General features: G+C 38.5%; 1 protein-coding gene and 1 pseudogene across 1 annotated transcript in view; both read left to right on the top strand.

Annotated features, from left to right (window-relative positions):
• Window positions 1-21,485, top strand: part of SYNPR (synaptoporin) — a 290,161-nt gene that overhangs the window by 105,087 nt on the left and 163,589 nt on the right. The window lies entirely within an intron of this gene.
• LOC100686013 lies at window positions 2,289-2,676 on the top strand (annotated as a pseudogene).

The following is a 21,485-nucleotide window of genomic DNA, read 5'->3' as shown; positions in this document are numbered from 1 at the left end:
CCATCTACCATGGTGTAAAATAAAGACTGAGAATTAGGCAGATTTAGGTTTCAATCCATGCTGTCACTGACTAGCTGTATGACTGAATAAGTCAGTTATCTTCTTTATAAAAACTCTTTTCTCCTCTGAGGAAGATGATCACTTTCCCCCAAATAAAATAATGTCCCATGAACAGTGTTCAAGAGATATTAGAATTAATAAATTCTTTCTTTTTCTGTGCCCCAAGGTTGTCTTTGAAGAAAATAAAAAGTGGCATTGAGAAGGCATTCAGATAGCTTCAGAAAAGAAATTATTCCGGGGTGTGCAACATACTCCAAACATAATAGAAAACAGAATCTCCAATTATCCTTGGAGATGGACAGAGGAGGGGGACGCTTTTTATTGTTCCAAGAGGGCAGGATGAAGAGGAGGGGTGAAAGGATTTCTTTTTTTGTTGCTGTTTGGTTTTTGTTGTTGTTGTTTTAAACATGGGTTACAAAATGATCAAGTGACCAATTTGGTTCTGGGAGCATGACTCACCGCTAGTTTGATTGTTCTTCTTCAGCTTCTGTAAATGAAGTCAACTCCAAGACCAAGAAGGACTTCAACTTGAAAATGACAAAGTGACTGCATAAATAGAGGATGAGTCAAAGAACAGTGTCTTTAAAAAAAGATTCTGAGTTCGTAGGTAAAGCAATTGGAATCTTAGATGCTATTAACAAAAGCATGATCTCTATGACAAAGAGATAAGCTCTCTTTTTCTCTGTTACTTCCAACATGCATGAAGAGCTATATTTGATACTGACGACTTTATAGTATACTTTCCGAGGAACCTATCAGATGATAGCATCTAACTGATGAGCCAATCAAAACCACATCCCATGATGATTGTTTGAAAGGCCTGGAGACCCAGGCTAGGAAATAAGCAGAAATGACTGCTTTCATGGTAGGAAAAGCTTCACCAGGACCTACAGCTAGAATGAATGGAAGCTTCTCCAACCTTGCATCATTCAACTTGAGATTCGGAGCCTGAGGGGGCCATCTGATTAGGTCAAAGTGTCTGCTATTACACAGTGTAGAGGATCTGGCTGTGGTAGACTAGATTATCATGCCAATGCTTTACTGCCTCCCAATAACAGAATTCTACTTCCATAGTCTTTGCCATGAGATTTTATAGTTCCTGTCACTAAAGGATATATTTCTGTATCTTGAATTTGCATTCAACTATGTAAACTTGATTTGGTCAATTGAATGAGGTAGAAGTGAAAGCATGTTAGTTCCTAGTCTAGGCCTTAAAAGGCTTCCCATATTTATGCTTGTTCTTTGATGCCTCTGTCTATGAGAAGAAAATGTCTAAACCACCTCTGTAGTTCAGTGGAAATGAGAGTCACATGCAGCAGAACCATATAGCTGAGCCAACCCTCAACTCATTCTGTAGAGGGATAGATAAACTCAGCCAAGAAGAACAGAGCCATCCCAGCTGACCTGCAGTTGTATAAAGAAAAGAATGTTAAAATTTACATGCAGATGAGATTGTGGGGGCTCTTTCACAGCAAAATAGCTTGTTTTCTTACAGGATATTAGTTATCGATTGCTGCCTAACAATTGCCCCCAAAATTAAAGGCTTAATATAATAGTAAGTGTTAATTATTCCATACAGTTTCTTTGGGTCAGGAATCCAGAAGCAGTTTAGCTGGGAGGGTCTGACTTATGGATTTTCATGTAAGGCCACAGTCAAGATATCAGGCAGGCTGCAATTACCTGGAGGTCTAGATAATTCACTTCTAAGATGGTTTACTCACATGGATGGCAAGTTGGAGCTGTCTGTTTGCAAAATACCTCATTTTCTTGCCATGTAGATTTCCCTATAAGGCTGCTAGTGTGTCCTTATTACATGGTACTTGGCATTCCCCACAGCAAGATGTTCCCAAGAGAGAGATCAAGGAGGAAGCCACAATGTTTTTGGGGGGTTAGCCTGGGAAGTCACACACTATCACTGTTGCAACATTCTGTTCCTTTGAAGAAAGTAAATTTAGCCCAGACTTAAGGAGAGGAGAATTAGCTCTACTATTCAAAAGTAAGAGTGTCAAAGAATTTTAAAACCACCATGGGCAAATACTAGATTAAGTGATCATTGAATTGAACAAAATGGGGGAGAGGTAGTTCCCCAAAATAAAGTAATTCCCTCCAATGAAAATAGTTGGGTAATTTCCCAAAATAAAATGCTATAGGAAGGGGAAGTGCAAGTGGAAGCAGAACAGTCAATAAAAACAAAATAGAGGGGTGGCTGTTCCTCTCCAAGCTTCGCTATGCCGCCCAAGGACAAGAAGAAGAAGAAAGATGCCAGAAAGTCGGCCAAAAAGGACGAAGACCCAGTGAACAAATCTGGGGGCAAGGCCAAAAAGAAGAAGTGGTCCAAAGGCAAAGTTCGAAACAAGTTCAATAATCTGGTGTCTTCGACAAAGCGACATATGACAAACTCTGTAAGGGGGTTCCCAACTATAAGCTTATGACTCCAGCTATTGTCTCTGAGAGACTGAAGATTCGAGGTTCTTTGGCCAGGGCAGCTCTTCAGGGGCTCCTCAGTAAAGGACTTATTAAACTGGCTTCAAAGCACAGAGCTCAAGTAATTTACACCAGAAGCACCAAAGGTGGAGATGCCCCAGCTGCCAGTGAAGATGCATGAACAAGATCCCACCAACTGCACATTTCAGGAAATAAAACTTTATTAAATGAAAAAAAATAAACACAAAAGGAGGAAATGCCAACTTGAAATGTCATGAAGAGTAAGTTTAGATTCATTTGGTATGACCAAGGAAAAGAACTAGGGCCAATGAGTATAAGAGCTGTATCAAAACAGAATGGCTTGATATATGTGATGGAAGATCCTCTGAGATTGTCCAGAAGCAAAGCAAAATTGGCATTAGAGCAACCAATGGCAGAATCCAGGTGGGGGTACAGGAACTAGATATAATACACACAAAAGGTTTAATTATGATGCTAAGAGGCCCCAGTGTAAGAGGGTGAGGTTTATAAAACTTACAGAGCTTTGAAAACTATAATGCAGGTGCATAAAAGGAAGGGAGATAGAGAGATGGAATTCATGCACTCATAAAAGTATTATGAGGAAATCTATGAGGGGAACTACAAGTGAAATGGCAAAAGAAGCACTGAGAAGATAATTGGATTTGCTGATGAGTGGCCTACAGGTGTGCACTCAACAGACTAGCCATGAATCAAATAAAAGCTTGATGAGAGCCATTTAGTTTAGAGCATGCAATGCTATAGTCAATTACAAGTAAGAAGAAAAAAGATGGCAATGCCCACTGTTAACCACCAACTAGAACTGTATCAAGGTGAGGCTAGGAAGTGCTGTTCAAACCACAGGCCAATGGTGGTCAGGCCTTTGAGGGAGAAAACACAATAAAACCTAGTTACCTAAACACTGACTTGCCCCGGTTGTCTGTGCATAGTTTGACTATCATTAACTGTGAACTTTTTAGAAAGTCATACGTCTAGCCCACAGTAGAAAGCAAACTGTAGGATTAGGTTGATAGCAGAACAAAAGACTTAGCAGCCATTCTATCATGAAGGAATAGCACATACGTGGTACTGATCCTGTATTCATGGTGCACATCTCTAGTCAACTGAACGTTGCTTTGGACAATGTTGGATCATGGGCATCCAAATGGTGCTCCAAACAACTGCTGCCAATGAATAAGAGCTGTAGTGCAGGATAAGCTTTATTTGCCCTCTGTAGGATCAGTCTCTAAGAGTTGAGAAATTCTTGGCCAGTAGGATATGAAGAAAGCAGTGCCTTTGGCAAAGGAGACAAGATATTCTCCAGTATACTGACTCTCAGAGACATACATTGCTCCCTTGAGACAAAGAGGCCCCTGCTGTTCATCCTTAATTTCATAATTTCAAGCCTATCTGTTTATAAAGGAAGGAAACTATTGCAAAGGAAAGAACCCCTACTGTTCTGTTCTAGTTGGAGTCAGAACTGGGAAGGAAGGATTTTAAAAAGACCATTTTCCAGATCAGAAAACATTGGCGTTTTGGGCTTAGACACTTCTTTGTTGTGGGAGCTGTCCTGTGAGTTATGGGATGTTTAGCAGCATCTTACACTCTAAACACCAGTAGCCAGTCACAGGCAATAAGTTGTGACAATCAGAAAAGGTCAAATTTCCGGGGCACCAGAGTGGCTCAGTTAGTTAAGCATCCTCTTGATTTTGACTCAGGTCATGATCTCAGGTTCATGAAATTGAGCCCCGAGTTGGGCTCCATGTGGGCATGAAACCTGCTTAAGATTCTTTCTCTCCCTCTCTCTCTACACCCCTGCCCCCGCCCATGCTACTAATGTGTTCTCTTAAAAAAAAAAAAAGTCAAAGTTCCCAGGGGGTGGGAGGATAGGTTATGTATAGAATCACTCCCAGTTGAGAACCACTGCTCTAGAAGATAAAAATCACAGAATAGAAATCCAACATGAATTTCATTTCTCATTTTGAAAATAAAATCAAACTTTATAATCCAGCTTCCATGATGTTAACAACCCTGAAGGATTCTAGAAACTTGTTTCAACATTTTGTATTCATTAGCCCTTCTTTATGGCAAAACCTTAATAGGAAAAAAAGTCCAGCCTACTTGTGACTGTGGGCATAGCTGGGGAGACTCTTTCCCATTCTGATAACTCGAAGTAGAGGAGGTAGGTAGAGATGTAGATTGTATGTCTACTGTATGAGAAAGGTCAAGTGTGGCCACAAGGCTTAGGTCAGTTCCACCCTCAAGCTTTGCTTTAGCTATTTCCTGGGCTTGGAACTTTCTTGTCTCATCTGTGTATGACTAGTCCTTTGTGATCAACAAGGCTTAGTTCAAATGTCACTATTTCAGAGACCACCCAACCAAAGGTAGTACATCCCCTCAAATACTCTTAGCCTATTATACCTTTGCATTTTCTTCATAATATTTAAATTTTGTATTTTTCTTAATTTGAGCACATACTTATTTCACACCTCCAACACTTATGAGAATATGAGTTCTACTGGAGCAAGGACCATTGCCATATCCCCCATGCCTGGCACCAAATATCAGCTCAAGAAATATTTGTTGTACAAATGAATAAAGCATGGCACACTTGACATATAAGTGTTATGGTAATGCAAAAAGTATAGGGGCCTGTGGGAATGCACAGCATGGTGACCTATACTGTCCTGGATCATGAAGGAAGGCTTTCTAGAAAAAATTGGCCTCAAATATTGAGAGACCAGTGGAATCTGGCCAGGATAAGAGTTCATAAGAATAAACATTTATACATAGATATAGATAAATATGTATCTCAATGTATATATTAATACATTTAATTTTCATAATAACCCCATTAAGTGGATATTTAACAAATGAGAAAGCACAGGTAACCACCGGCTAAGCTGACTTGCTCAAGGTCATACTGCTCGTAGTATGGAGAGTAGAAATAAGTGGATGTTCTAGTGTAAGAGCCTACATCCGTAACCATCACACTGATGAAGGAAGACAGAGGGGGCATGGCTGAAGTCCTAAAGGCAAGAGAGAACATGATGCTGGGAAGCTGGAAGGAGTCCAGGATTTGTCATGCAAAGAGAACAAAGACAAGGGTGGCAAGTGTTGAAGTAAGTCATATAGAAAGGAGCCAGATCAAGGAAGACCTCATCAAAAAACTATGCATTAGCAAACTCTGAAAGTCATCCTTAATCAATAAAACTCTTAGATTGCAGATTAACATCAGCAATCCCCTAAACCATTGGATAGATTTAATTTCTTATGACCAGGTCCAGTTTATCAGTTGGCAGTATTTAGAAAGGTGTTCATGGTAGCTGTCCTATCTCTAACTACCATTTACAGGGGAACAAAAACAGTGAGCCCAGGTGTTTAGCATCCTGGTTTGTTTTATTTTTTTAAGAAAAGGCAACAGAGCATTAGTTTTTATCCTGGAATAGATGGTTTGTCCAGCTGTAGATGCTGTAGAAAGGAAGCTGAATGTTAATTAGATGTCAACAGTAATTATGGTGATTATGTTTTTTGAATAGCTATTGGGAATAGCTGGAGCCACATCTAGACTGTGATGTGAATGACATTTTAATAGTTTTTTAAAAGAAAAAGAGAGCAGCCTGTTACTAAGGAAATTACAGTGAATAGAATTATAGTAAAATAGATTTCTTTATAAAGAACTATAACAATGATAATAGTCACACGTGAGGTATCTAGTATATGTTGAGGAAAATCATGAAAAAAAGTTATAGAGACAGGATCCCGTATTTAAAAGAAAACTAGTTATCCTAAATCTTTACCTTACAATTTCACTGGACTGTTTTAGGCTCTATCTTTCTTATTTTTCTTAGAAATGGGTCAGATCACAGGTTTTCTAAACCTATCATTATAATGATATTTTAATTACATGTTTTTATCTACCATAGGGATTCTGGTACTGTAGTAACTTGTATGATCACCTACCTCATAAGTAATTTTTATTGAATTTATTATAAAATAAAACCACAACTTGGTGTATTAATATTTAAGAAGATATTTATCTTATTGTTTATATTGAAGTGTCCTTCCTTTTTATTAAAAAAGAAGTCACTTGATTCTTTTAAATGGAGCATCTGCTCCATATATTTAACATATGCCATGCAAATCTTGGGGATAAGACAAGATTAACCTGCCCTCTCAAGCCACAATTTAAAAATCTACAGAAGGGAAAGGCATTGCACTAACTCTTTGTAATCATAATTTACAAGCCAGCAGTGTAGATGAATGTACTGACATTTATTTAGTTGAGCACCTACCATGTGTTGCATATCGTGACAGATGATTGGGCAGTAACCCATATTATTTGGTGACAATCCTAAGGAAAAAGACATATTTCCATCAGTGTAAGTAGTAAGTAGTTCCCTATCTCATCAGTATAATTAGCTCCCTACTTCAACTACCGCAGCCCAGGTGCTCTTTGTCTCTACCCCTGCCAGCTGAGAAATGAAAAACAAGATAGGCCCTGGCCCTGTGTATAACCATCTATAGGAGGGCTTCAGAAGTCAATGGGCAAATAGTAAACAATGTAATGGTTGGCCTAGCAGAAGAAATTCATGAAGCTGAGAGATCACTTGGAAAGTATGCAACATGGGTTAGGCAAACCTCCTCAGAAGAAATGTCCTATTAATTGATAGGAAGGTGGTACCAGATGCAGAGGTAAGGCAAGAGTGAATAGCAAAAGCAGAGTGCTGAAGGCAAAGAGTGCAGCATATGTTCAAAGAAGTGAAAACAGTTCTATGTGGCTAGATCCTGCAGGACAGAGGAAGCTATAATTAGTGTTGAGGCTGTAGATATGTTTAATATTGAGTCTAGGTAAGTTCAGGGCCTGTGGATGATGTTAAAGGACTTTTTCTTAAGAGTAATTAAGGGTGTTGAGCAAGAGAGTGAGATGATTAGATTAACCTGGGAAGCATCCTTCAGCCTGCCATGTGGAGAGTGGTTTAGAGGACCAAGGCTGGCAGCAGGGAGAACAGTTAGGCTATTTAGTTAGGCATGATTCTCAGTAAGAGATAGGGGTGGCTTGTGCTAAGGGATAGAAAAGAATAAATGGATTTGAAAGGAAGGTTCAGCAATAGAGTCTATAAAGTTTCATTTACTGTAGCTTTAATTCTGTATTACTGGAGAACAGTTCAATGTGCTGGTTTCCATAACAATAACAGCCATCAAGATAATAGCACTTATTGGGCATTTACCCTACGACAGGCACTTGGTTGGTACCTCCCTTTCAATCTTCACACTACCACTATGAACTAGATAATAGTAATTCTATTTTTCCTACCTTATAGAAAGAAAACAGGATCTAAGAAGTTGAATTTCTTTCCTGGGATCACCCTACTAGTGGGTGGCAAAGCTGGGATTTGGGCACTGACAGTCTGATTCCAGAGCCCAGGCTCTTGCTGGAAGTGAATATCGGAGACAATAATAAGATTTGTATAATGTGCGAGTCTTGAGGTACATAGGTTAAGAGAGTAGCTTTTTACCACCAATACCCAGTGTACTCTTGTCAGGATCAATATCCCTGAGTTTTCAGCGAGATTTTCTCATTTTGCTGTAGAGAAAACATAGGTTTGGAAGAAGAAAGAAAAAAGAAGGAAGAAATCAAATAATAGAACAAGCATGGGCTACATATCCCGTCATACCTTTACTATACCACGTATTCTATGAGGTGCTTTATTTTTATTCCTCACTGTGCTAGATTCAGGGGATGTATTAATTTGAATCTTCCAATCTTCCAAACAACTCTAGGAGGCAGGTGTCGTGGTTCCATTTGATGAATTCAGAACTAAGAGTGAAAGAGATTTTAGCTATATGTCCAAGCTCATTCCCTTAGGACAAGGCAGTGCCCAGCCTGGCTCTGGTTCTCCTTCTAGAGGAAATTGCTGCCCCTTGAAGAGGAAACCAAGACAGCGCTGCACACAAATAGACATTCAGACAGAAAGAAACAAGGACTCAGAAAGTGGGAAAGAAGGAAAACTTTACCGAGTATAGAATTTGGAGCAAAGCAATCTTACAAGCAGGTCTCATTAGAATAACAGAGGTCTCTTCACGTCATTGCCAAGTTCCTTGATAGCAGGAGGGTTTTTTTCTATTAACTTTAGTGCCCCACTTTGAACTCCACAACAATTAGAAGTTAGGACCAGAACATAAGTTCCACCCTAGATATTTTTACTGCTGGTAGAAGTGATCTGGTGCCATTTGGATTCTCACAGATCAGTCCATGTTGATTAATTGAGACTCCAAGGAATGTTAGCTTGCCTCTGAATTTTCTTGGAATAGGTGATACATTGGATTCACAGTGCACCTGTCCTAGTCCCAAGATCTTATCACTGGAGGACTAGAAATATGTAACAAGTCACAAAGCACAGGCAGTTTGAGTGATTTATTTACTTACTGAGAGTCCCACATGTACCTAGTGGTAAAGCTTGCACAGAGTTATTTCCACTGCATTTCAGTTTTCCATGGAGAAATCACAGGAACAGTTTAGGGCTGTGGCAGTAATGAACCATTGCAGTATAGACCCAGAATGTCTCAAGAGTAGTAATGCTGTGCCCAATTGATTTCTCTATCCCTGTGATTAACACAGTGACTAATTTATAGCAAGCCTTCCAAAAAAATTGCTTGAATGAAGGAAGGATAGCAAGAGCAACTGCTTCCTGAGCAACTTATTCCTGTATTTTAAAGAGGTACAAAAAATAAAAAATAAAAAAAAATAAAGAGGTACGATATGGTTTAGCGGCTGGCTCTTGGTTTCAGCTCAGGTCATGATCTTGGGGTCCTGGGGTAGAACCTTGCCTTAGGCTTTGCACTCAGCAGGGAGTATGCTTGAGGATTCTCTCTCTCCCTCTCCCTCCCACACTCTTTCTCTCTCTCTCTCTCTCAAATAAATTTTAAAAATCTTAAAAATAAATAAGAGGGCACTGTAGTCCAGTCGTCAGGCCTGTGGATGCTAAGCTTAGACTGTCTCTGTCCAAATCGTTCTAGCTACGGCTACATCCTTGACATTTAGTACTCTTGACTTCAATTTTCTCACCTCTAAAATGGAGGAAATACTCTTGTAAGATAGTCCACTTAAACTGCTTACTAGGGCTTGACATATAGTCAGCATAGTTTTAGCAGTTACTTATTTATAAGCATTAATAACCTACAAGTGAAATGTCCTACTTTGCAATCTTATAAAATTTCCCAAAGATATCTTTGCTGAAGAAAGAAAAGGAATATACATGCAGAAATCACTCCTTGTGAGACAAATCCAGAATTGAGCAGTCTAGTCTTACTGGGGAGCAAAACAAATAGAGTGAGTAGAAAAGCTACTCAGGAGTTAGACTGTAACCCAGAATGGATATCTCCATTTTCCCACCCAAATATAGATGCAAGGGCTCTCTTTTCAACACCACTATTTTGACATTCATGGCCTGTCTTTCAGAAGATTAGAGTACCCAGGTTCATTTGAAGAGAGTAAGAATGTCCATGTGGGTTGGGGCTCAGCAAAGGTAATGGACATACTAAGGGCATCTTTCTATTGATTGATTCACAAGAGTCTTTGGAAAACTGGACAGCTTGGGGTGTCTGGGTGGCTCAGTTGGTTAAGCATCTGCCTTTGGCACAGGTTATGATCCCAGGGTCCTGGGATCAAGCTCCCCCACTTCCCCTGCCGAGCAGGGACCTGCTTCTCCTTCAACTTGGCCAGCTCTCCCTGCTTGTGCTCTCTCTCTCACATTCTCTCAAATAAATAAATAAAATCGAAAGAAAGAAAGAAAGAAAGAAAGAAAGAAAGAAAGAAAGAAAGAAAGAAAGAAAGAAAGAAAGAAAAAGAAAAGTGGCCAGCTTGTCTTTTCAGAATGGCAACATAATGCTCATCTGAATGGCAACGAAAGTCCAAAGGTTTTGGCTTGGCTTCCCTTTGACTTCCCACAGAGATCCTTTGTAGCCTCTGTGCTGACTCTGCCTTCCACTTCTCTTTGTGAGAGGTCTCTTCTCCCTAACCTCATCCACCTTCCCCAGGATTTTTGAGCCTGCTTACTCTCCACTTTCCTACCCCTCAAAGTCATATGACCCTTGTCTTGACTCCCTCAAGATCAATCAATCTACAGCTTTCATTCCTCTTATTCCCATATGGTTATAATATACACCCTATATCTCTCATGCATTCCTCAGGGCCTTCCATTTTGATTCTCAAAAGCCTTTTCTTCTCTCAGCAAAACTCCTTATGTATCAAAAGCTGGGGCTTTTGAAGCTATTATTTTTGATGTGGGCTTCAAGAACATATTTTGGAATTCAGAAAAACTAAACATCGATTTTTTTTTTGTTGTTCTCTTTATATTTCTGCTGTAATCACACCAGTGCTCCTTGAGGCAATGTTCTGTGACTGACAGGAGGAAGGGTCATAATCAAGGAAGGAAAGAAAAGCACAAAGATTGATGCTTTAAGATCATATCTTACTATAGCACATTCATTCATGTGGGCTTCCACTTTCAAGTTTCAGCAGGTGGGCTCTTATCTTTGACTTATTGCTGACATTGATCCTTGGATCTGCCCTCTTGCTGCTTCTATGAAGAAGTTAAGTGAGGACCGTAGTGGTGAGGTTTTCCTGATATGCACTTGTTCTTCATACCATAATGTGCCTTTTAAGTTTCCCAAAGTTTAAATATGATTCCTTAGATATGTATTGGGCATTTATCATATATGTCTTATTCAGTCTTCACAACAATCCTGTGAGGGAGAGAGACTATTATTTCCTTATTTTACAAATGAGGAAACAGATTCAGAAAGGTTGAGACCATCATTTGTGTTATTTATCATGTAATTCTAGCTCTTCTTTTGAGCAATGCTGCCCAAAAGTAAGTGTATCCATGTAACTTTAGTTAGTAAATAAAATTTGAGTAGAAATGACACGTCACTTAATTAAATGATGGAGACAGGTTTCAAACCCAGATCCTTGGATTTCAGAGTTTGTGCTTTGAAATCCTGCATTCTAGTATCTTAAATAGAGATTTCTAGAGTAGCTTAAAGTTGTTTTTAAAAATCTCTCAGGTTTTAAGTCTGGTCTATCTCAAATAGAAAAATAGGCTAGATTGCTTAAAAGATGTCAGTTCAGTTGTGATGGCCAAAGCAAATAGGCTGAGGCTTACCACCGAAGAGAAGTTGAACAAGATAGCAAAGTTTTGACCATTATTTATAGAGTGGGCATTAGTCATATTTTTGGCTGCTTAACATTTTTAAATACCCTGTTAGGTTTCTAGGATTTTTCCACTTGATGAGTCCCATCTCTTCCAGTGTGGGAGCCTAAAAACTCAATTACAGCCCCCTTTGCAGCTAGAAAATGGGCATGAGACCCTTCTCCACCAATTAGATTCATTCCCTAGACTTCAATTCAGAAATGAGACATCTGAGGGAAAAGGCTTACTGTGGAATGTGTTCAGCTGGTGAGAGCAGGGGAGGTCCTGGCTTTAAAGACAGTGATGGCAGAGCTGAGTGCCTGCCACTTGTGTAATGTCTGTAATGATGCTACAATGTTGAAAGTAGCTCGTTCAGTAGTAACCATGATGAGGCAGGGTGGGGGTTAGAGTAACCTTCTTCTTATCAGTCTAGTTTTGGAACATGATCTGGGGCATTATTCCTGGAAATTTGGTGTTAAGCCCAGTTCTTTAAGCCTCCCAATAATTCTGTGGGGCTACCTGCTATCCTTTAATGAACTTATCTGCTTAATTCTGTTTCTTGTAAGCAGGAACCCCAACTGATGCAATGCAGAAGCTGAGTCAGACAAGTTTCAAGCAGATCATGAGAAATAAAGAACAGCAAATGGCTAATCTAAAGATGTGGAAGTGGGTGGGTAGAAAATTAAAATCTTGATAATCGGAGATCAGAAGTCATAAGCATTGAAAAGGAGGTGAGCTTTCAGTCCACCATGAACAAATTAGAGTGGGCAGCATTCTTCTGCAGGCCTCTATCCTCTTAGATCTGTTCATTCAGTCAATCAACAAATATTTATAGAGCACATACACTGCCTGGCCCCATGCTAGGCAGTAGGGCATATAGTGTGGATAGGTCAGACACAATACTAATAGTTTTATGTAGTGGAAAGGCTGGTCATAATCAAATGGTCACAATAATGAAACAATATATAATTACAAACTGATAATAAAAGAAAGTTCTAGGTGCTTATAATAGGATGACATGATCAAGTGTGAGAGATCAGGAAAGACTTCCTGAAGAAATGGTTTTGGAGCTGAGATTTGAAGGCTAAAGAAAAGTAGGGGATGTGAGAAAGCCTCAGAGCCTTCGAAGAGATGTGGACTGTGTGTGCAAAGACCCTGAAGACAGAGTGAATGTGGCACATTGGAAGAACTGTAAAGCTGAGATTCAAGTGAAGAGAAGAGGTGAGAATGGAGTGAGATAAGGCTGCAGCAGTCCTAGAGAGTTAGAGAGGATCATGCAGTCTAGAAGCTCTATGAAGGATTTTAATCTTACTCCTAAAATCAATAGGAGGCCATTAAAGAGTTTTAAGCCAGGTGGTAACACTGTCAGGTCTGCATTCTGAAATGCCATGTTAACTATAGTGGGGACAATGGATGGGACAGGGAGTGGAATGAATATAGGAAAGTGGATTAGGAGGTTACTTGCAATAGTCTAAGGATAGACAGGTTGCCAGGCTGTAGCATTGGCAGGAGAGATAGAGAGGAGGAAAACCAGTGGCCTTCACAATGAGTTAGATATGCAATGAGTGGTGACTCCACCTTTTCTGATATGAGCAACTTATGCGAGGACCATTGGTGTAACATCAGATTGGGGACCAAATGAATGGGGATAATGTCATCAGTCTTGTACATTCTGAAATTAGAGTGTTTCTATAACATTTGAAAGAAGACAGTAAGTAGACAGCTGGATATGAGGGTCTGAAGCTCCATGGAGAGTTTTACACTGGAGATGTTGTTCTCTTGATTTTAAAAGAAGAATCTTCTGAAGCTGGGCCTGAAAAAAAAAACAAGTTTGGTACATTCATCCATTTATTCAATGCAGTTTTATCCAACATATTTCTTGCACCTAGTACTGGGGATAATGAGTCAAGACAGGGATACTGACCTAGAGGAGCTAATAGTGTAGGTGAGAAATAGTAAGGTCAATATGTGAACATAATACAATATAAGTAATGGATGTATGCACAGACTTCTTTTAAGAGACACATTTTGGAGGGTGTATGTTAGACTTGAGGTACAGAGGTGAGTTGTGTTTTAGGAGGATGGGGCAATAGTGCAAAGGCTTAGAGACATGAAACCATAATGGTTTTTCTTAAGAAATAACCGTCATTAAATATGGCTGAAGTAAGGGAAGTAGGAACTGGGCAGTAGAAGTTGAGTCTACAGATTTAAGCAGAAGCTTGGTGTTAGCAATACTATAAGCATTTTGAACTTTAATCTAAACTTTGCCAGGTATGACTGAAGCTTTTCATGCAATGAGAAGATGGAATGAATTTTGTGTTTTACATAGATAATTCTGGTGGAGTCATGGTAGATGGTTTTAATGAGAAATCAATATCCAATATCCAAACTTGCTGCTATCTGCATCTTTTTAGTAGGTAGACTTTACATTTATTAGTGCTTTTAGGGTTTCAAGTGTTCATGTCATTATCTCATTTGTAGCACAGCAATTGGAAAATGCTACAAATCAGCATACTATTATTATACTTTATCCTTTTCATTATTAAATTAGATAATGATCACAAAATGGCAATGGCTTACTCACTTGTTAGAAGCCATAAAATAATCTTCCTCATTAAGTAACCATTTTCCTATCACAAAGCAACAAAGTAGAGTGTATCTTTAATCTCTCTTTAATTGATACACATTACTTTCTATCATATTTCATGACTCACCATGTCTTGACTATAAGTGACTTGAACTATAATGGTCTCTTATCTTTCTGCCGTGATTTGCAAAAGGCTCAGAGGGTAGCTGTCAAGGAGAATGTTGAGGGAAAAGTTTTGGTTTGCTTGGTCTTAATTTAAATAATGAGTAAATAATTGAGAAAGAATTCTAAGGAGTCCCTGAAGGCTTATGTAATGGCTTATTTGATCTACAACTAAAGCAGGAGAGAAAATTAAGTTTTGCTAGTTAGACGAAAGCCATTTTATTTTCCTTCATTTACACAAGTGAGAAGGACAAAAATCAAGACAAGACCCTTGGAACAAATATAGCTGCAATATCACTTCAGCAGAGAAGAGTTATGCCAAGCTAGAACTTTATATAGCAATGCTCTTGCTGCTTTTGCCTTACCCCATTCAAATCACTATGAGCTATTGTCTTCTTGTCTGTTGTTGCTTGTAAGTTTCTGGCAGCTGCTGCTAATGGTGATTGCTGCTTGGGGGTAGAGGGATTGGGAAGAAAGTTCCCCCACCAACTGTTTTCCATGCTGCCCAGATGCTAAGGTTCTATGGGTATGGTAGGATAATGGAGGAGGTGAACATTAAAACAAACCAAAAAAAAAAAAAAAAAAAAAAAAAAAAAAGGTGATCTTTTAAAAGCTAGGAGCTGCAGTATCATCCAGTAAGGAACCCTTTCCCATGCATTTCCTTAGCAACAATCGGAGGTGAAAATAAGAAACCTTAAGAAGAAACAAAATATATCTCTGAAATAAAAGCAAACTCCTGATTATTTCTTTTTTCAGGCAGTAACTTGGGTTATCTTGATTGACAGCCTCTGTTTGGGGCCAATATTGTGAATAAAATAATGATTCTTATGTGGGAAGAAAAGCAAAGAAGGCATACAGTGATTTAATAACAGCATTCTGCTGGCTAGATAGCTGAAAACTTAAAATATAGTTGACAGTAATTAGTTTTGTGTTTCTTTTTTCTTAAAAACATAAAATGTTAAATATCTTTTTAAAAACATCTACACACAATAGAGACACATCTGATGAATTCCTTACTCCTTGGAGTTTTTATTAGGCTGTAAATGTTTCACCTCAGCCTAGGTTTCAGGTCTATTGAATTGGAAGAAATGTAAAAGAATCCTTTGCACAACAAATGGGCCAAGTGCCTTCTTCATCACAGGAACAATGATAGCGAGATATCAGCAATGCTGCAACAAAAAAAAAAAAAAAAAAAAAAAAAAAGCCTATCCCTGCCTCTTCATTATTGCAATTCAGAAATAGTATGAAGATTTCACATTTATCACAGAAACTTTCAAAACCAACCTCCACTAATGAAAAGACTGGAAATGTATCCACTAAATATTTTGAAACAATCAAGGTAAAATCCACCTGCTACTGAGTTTATTTTTCTTGAAGTTAAAAGAAAATTTATTTGGGGGTGGACAATATGTGATCCAATTGCTGACTGTATAAACTGTTAACATTTCAGCTTAGATATATCCTAATTACAACCAATATCATTTGGACATACATTGAAGTTAATTGGCCAATATATTCATGATTAAGTCTTCCCTTCAAGTATATGTGTACATTTTAAAATTGACCACCTTCTTTTTTTAAAGATTATTTATTTATTTATTCATGAGAGACAGGCAGAGGGAGAAGCAGGCTCCATGCAGGGAGCCCAACATGGGACTCGATCCCGGGTCTCCAGTATCACACCCTGGGCTGAAGGCGGCACTAAACCACTGAGCCACCCGGGTTGCCCCAAAATTTACCACTTTCTAACCTATGGTATGATAGTAAAATACTTTTTTCTTTTATCTCCAAGAAGTGAAAATTTCCTGAACCCAGTAATGTAATGCAGGAAGCTTACACTGGGTCACAAGGAGCCAATTGTTAAATTTTCAAAGATGTGAACGGGTTGTTAAACATGGTCGTTATCAACTTCAAATCTTATAAACTTACAATTGAGTAACTTACATTAAGAAAGAATAATAAAGGGCAGCCCCGGTGGCGCAGCGGTTTAGCGCCGCCTGCAGCTCAGGGCGTGATCCTGGAGACCCTGGATCGAGTCCCACGTCGGGCTCCCTGCATGGAGCCTGCTCCTCCCTCTGCCTGTGTCTCTGCCTCTCTCTCTAGCTGTGTCTCTACGAATAAATAAATAAAATCTTTAAAAAAAAAAAAAAAAAAAAAAAAAAAAAAGAAAGAATAATAAAAACTTATGGGGCACCTGGGTGGCTCAGTCAATTAAGTGTCTAACCCTTGATTTCGGCTCAGGTCACGATCTCAGGGTCATGAGATCAGCCCCCACATCGGGCTCTACCCTCAGTGGGGAGTCTGCTTCTCTCTCTCTCTCTCTCTGCCTCTGCCTCTCTCCACCTCCCCATCACTCTTTCTCTCTCTCTTTCTCTCAAATAAATAAATCTTTTTTTAAAAAAAAGAATAAGCACTTAACATTCACCACTTTCTATTTTACTAATCTTTCTGTTATCTATGTTGTTGAGATATCACATGTGCCATGATTCATATCTGCATCTGTATTGTATTCGTATTTATATCTGTATGGACTATAAAATGGCATGATGCTGCACATTTCTTCTCAACACTGGATTTGACGATGCATGTTGGTAGCTTGAAATTGGCCAAACTTAGAGAATTTATACCATGGAAATAGGCAAATGCTACAAATCAGAGTTTGATTTATTGTTTTGTTGATTATCTAGACCAGAGATTGAAAAACTATGGCCTGAAAGCCAAGTCCTGTCCCAGAGAACTAAGAATGTTTTCTTTTACATTTTAAAGAGTTGTTGAAAAAAATATGATAGAGGCATCTGCATAGCTCAGTTGGTTTAGCATCTGCCTTCAGCTCAGGTCATGACAGGTTTCTGAGATTGAGCCCTACATTGGGAGAGAGCCCTGCCTCTCTCTCTCCACCTGCCTGCCTCCACCCATACTCTCTCTTGCTTGCTCTAATAAATAAATGAAATATTTTTTTTAAAAAGATGACAGACCATATGTGACAAACATCTTCTGTGAAGGGCTGATAGCAAATATGTTAGGCTTTGTGGGCCATAATGTCTCTGTCACTGCTACTCAGCTTTGCCCTTCTAACACAAAAGCAACCATAGACAAGATGTAAACAGATGTGGCTGTGTACCAATAAAGATTTATTCACAAAAACAGATGGTAGGCTTAATTTGACCCTCAGGCCATAGTTTTCCAATAACTGGTGTGAGTTTTTAAACAGGAATTTCTAAGTCTATGTTCTGCAAGTGTCCCTCGAATCAACAAATAATAATAAGAATCTTTGGATCTAGGCAATGCTCTTTAAAAATTTAAAATATCAATGACCTTTGCAACATAGATAATTTGAATCACTTTGCAATTCCATTAAAGGAAAATTTCATCTCTGAAGGCTCTTTGGTCAATCTGTAATGGCAGTTGTGAAATGAAGCTTTGTGGCTTTTAAAGGCCTTTTAAAGTTGTTTGATTCATTAAGCCACACAGGTAACTCTCAAAAAGCAATAAAAGGTTATAAGCAAGACACAGATGTGTCTATGTATTCAACCCACTGATCTTTTAAGTAATCTAAAGGCAAATGTTTGGGATGTACACTTAACTTTACTGAGACTCTTCTCTGTTGAATCATTGAACATTACATTTCAGTTCATATGGTAGTAGAAAGCTTGGCATTATATTGTATTTCATTCTGTTTTATAGGAGCATGTTTATATGTAGCCACAAATCCATATCCATACATAGGACATATATCAAACAGGCCTAGGGCTCAAGTGTTTTCACTACGCTTAATCTTTCCACCCAATAATCTAGAAAGTCTGGTTGGTTATAGCTGCCCAGATTTTAGGCCCATAAGCCACTGAGAATTAATGGAGTGTTTGGCTTAATAGAGTTTTAAGAGTTTGTATTCATTTTTAATTTCCTCTTAAAGGGCGACATTTATGTACCTGAATATTCTTTCCACTTTATCTAGAGTTCCTCTACATGAATCCTAAAAAGAGTCAGTACCTTAATAGTTTCCCACCTGTCAAACAAAGTCTTATTTATTTGACACGTTGTGAGAAGGATCACAGCCTGTACCTTGAAGCTCTGTAAAATAATCAGACAATGTAAATAATAGTAAATCTGCCACGTGTATAAATCTGCCACCTGAGTCCTAGGCCTGGCCTTGCCTCTGGCTGAATGTGTCTGCATTGGCTAGCTGCTTCCTTGTCTTAGCCTCGAAATAGCTATAACTGTAAAAAGTGTAGTAGGGAGGACCTGGGTGGCTCCGTCAGTTAAGAATCTGCCTTTGGCTCAAGTCATTATCCCAGTCATTATCTCTGGGATGGAGCCCTGCATGGGACTCCCTGCTCAGCGGGGAGTCTGCTTCTCCCTCTCCCTCTGCCTCTTCCCCAGCTTGTGCGTACTCTTTCACTCTCAAATAAATATATCTTAAAAAAAAAAAAAAAAACTCAAGTAGGATTAAAAAAACTCTAATAACTCTTATAGTTTACACTCTGTGAGATTGGGTACTTAGAGCTAAAAATAGGTCCCAGGCACATTGTTCCTGCCCTGCTCACCCTCATAGGCTAGAGAAATGTGGTGCAGGCAAAGAAGCTAAACTGAGTCTTATGCTAGGGCCACCCTAGAAGTTGAGAACTGGCAGCACTCATCAGGTCTCAGGCCTGCTTAGTTTGGCCTATACCATGTTCAATTTTTTTAAAAATTATTTGCCAGTGTATAAAAGTCAGAAAACTTCATGTTAAAATTTGAGTTGTCAGCTTTTCTTGCAAGATTGAAAGATTCAGCAACCTCTGTCTTCACATTTCCCGATTACATTGTTATCTGGAGCCTAAGTGCAACTTCCCTCATTAAATGGGTCAGGGAGGTTAGAGAGTATCCATATCTATGGAAGGTGATTTGGAAGGAATGGAAGGAATGTGAAACTCTAGTGTGAGGGATCACAATGAGCTCTACTTTCTAAACACAGAATGGAGAAAATATCACTGTAAACATCAGTTTGAGAATGATGCTAGGAGTAGGTTCAGTTTCTTTGTTAAAGTATCTACTTGTTGAGGTGCCAATTTTTTCACATTAAAACTTTCATAGGGAAATAGCTATGACAGCTTATATAAAATTTTAAGACCATATCTACTACTTAGGAATAAATCTAAAAGTGCAAGATCTTTCTAGAAGAAAAATTGCAGAATGTGATTAAGACATCAAAAAGAAAACAAGAGAAATTGGTTAGATATAGTATGCTTATGGGGAAGAAGACTTGAGACTGTAAAGACATAAGTTTTTCCCCAATTAGTCTATAAATTCAGTGCAATTCTAATTTTAAAAATGCATCAAAATTTTTAAGGTAAATATATTTTTAACTTTGAAGGAGTAAAATCCAAGAAAGGCCAAGATAATTCTGAAAGAGAAAGACAAAAGAGGAGAAAATATCATAAGTATCCTAAAGAGGCTTATTGTAAAGTTATTATAATCAAAACACCATGGTAAATTCAGTAATAATCAAATATAGCCGTGCATCTTAGTAGAAAGCTGAAAAAATAGACAGAGGATTTACATATGGAGGAATTGCTATATCTAACACTGAAAATCAGTGAAGTAAGGATGAACTATTTGATATGTAGAGTTAAGAAAATTGGCTTTAAAAACTCACTGTGTTCCTACCTCCTTTTATAGAAAAATAAATCCCAAAAGGAGTAAAGGTATAAGTGTGAAAAACAAAACCCTAAAGCCATGATTTTAAAAAATAGGAAAATACCTTTATAACCTCAAGTCTTAAAACAAGCAAACATTTTGTAAAAGATAAATTACTTAGGCTTTATTAAAATTAAAATTTTTATATGACAAAGGATATTTTAAACAAAGTTAAAAGACAATAGTCAACTACAAAAAGACATTTCCTTTGCTTAGTAATAGGCAAAGAACTTATATTCAGAATACATAAAGAACTACAAATCAGTGATGGAAAAAACTCACAAATAATGCAATGTAAAAATGGCAGAAGATGTTAAAAGGCAATTTATTGGAGAGGGCACCCAAGTAGACAGTAAACTATGAAAAGGTAATCAATCTTACTAATATTCAGGAAGATTCAAATTAAAATAAGAGAAATGATAATATATGTCCACACAGACTTATAGATTTATTTGTAATTGCCAAAAAACTGAAAACCACCTAACTGTCCATTAACAGGTGAATGTATAGACAAAATGTGGTATATCCATACACTGAATAGAAAGAAACTAAGTACTGATACATAATATGACTGACTCTAAAAAATGATTATGCTAAGTGAAAAATCCAGACCGAAAGAAAAGTATCTTCTGTATGATACAATTTATTTTAGGGGATCCCTGGGTGATGCAGCGGTTTAGCACCTGCCTTTGGCCCAGGATGCAATCCTGGAGACCCGGGATCGAGTCCCACATCGGGCTCCCGGTGCATGGAGCCTGCTTCTCCCTCTGCTGTGTCTCTGCCTCTCTCTCTCTCTCTCTCTCTCTCTCTCTCTCTGTGACTATCATAAATAATAATAAAAAAAACCTAGAAAATGAAAACCTATGGTGAAAGAAAACAGATGAATTGTTGCCTGGTATAGTAGCTTTATATTGCTGCATGATCAATGATAACAAGCACAGAGGCCTGAAACAACACACATTTATTATCCCACAATTTCCATGGGGCAGCATGAAACTGGGTTATCTGCTCAGTCTGAAATCACGGCTGCAGACTCTTCTGAGACTATGAGTAGTCTTTCAGGCTCTCTGGCTGTTGGCAGAATTCAGCTCCTTGAGCTGTAAAATTGAGGCCCTGAAGTCTACAGTTACCTATCATTCTCTACTACATAGCTGTCTCCACCTTAGGTTCTTTAAGGCTAACAGGAGAGCTTGTCTGTGGCTTCTTTCTTTAGAACCTTTTTTAAAGGACGTACATGATTAGATCAGACCCACCTGGGATGACCTCCCTCTTGATTAACTTAATCAACTTTTTTTTTTTAATTTTTTATTTATTTATGATAGTCACACAGAGAGAGGGGGAGAGGCAGAGACACAGGCAGAGGG

Source organism: Canis lupus, chromosome 20, assembly GCF_011100685.1.
Source record: "Canis lupus familiaris isolate Mischka breed German Shepherd chromosome 20, alternate assembly UU_Cfam_GSD_1.0, whole genome shotgun sequence".
Lineage (NCBI taxonomy): Eukaryota > Metazoa > Chordata > Mammalia > Carnivora > Canidae > Canis > Canis lupus.
Note: the sequence above shows the minus strand (reverse complement) of the source record. Positions and strands in the feature narration are given on the sequence as shown.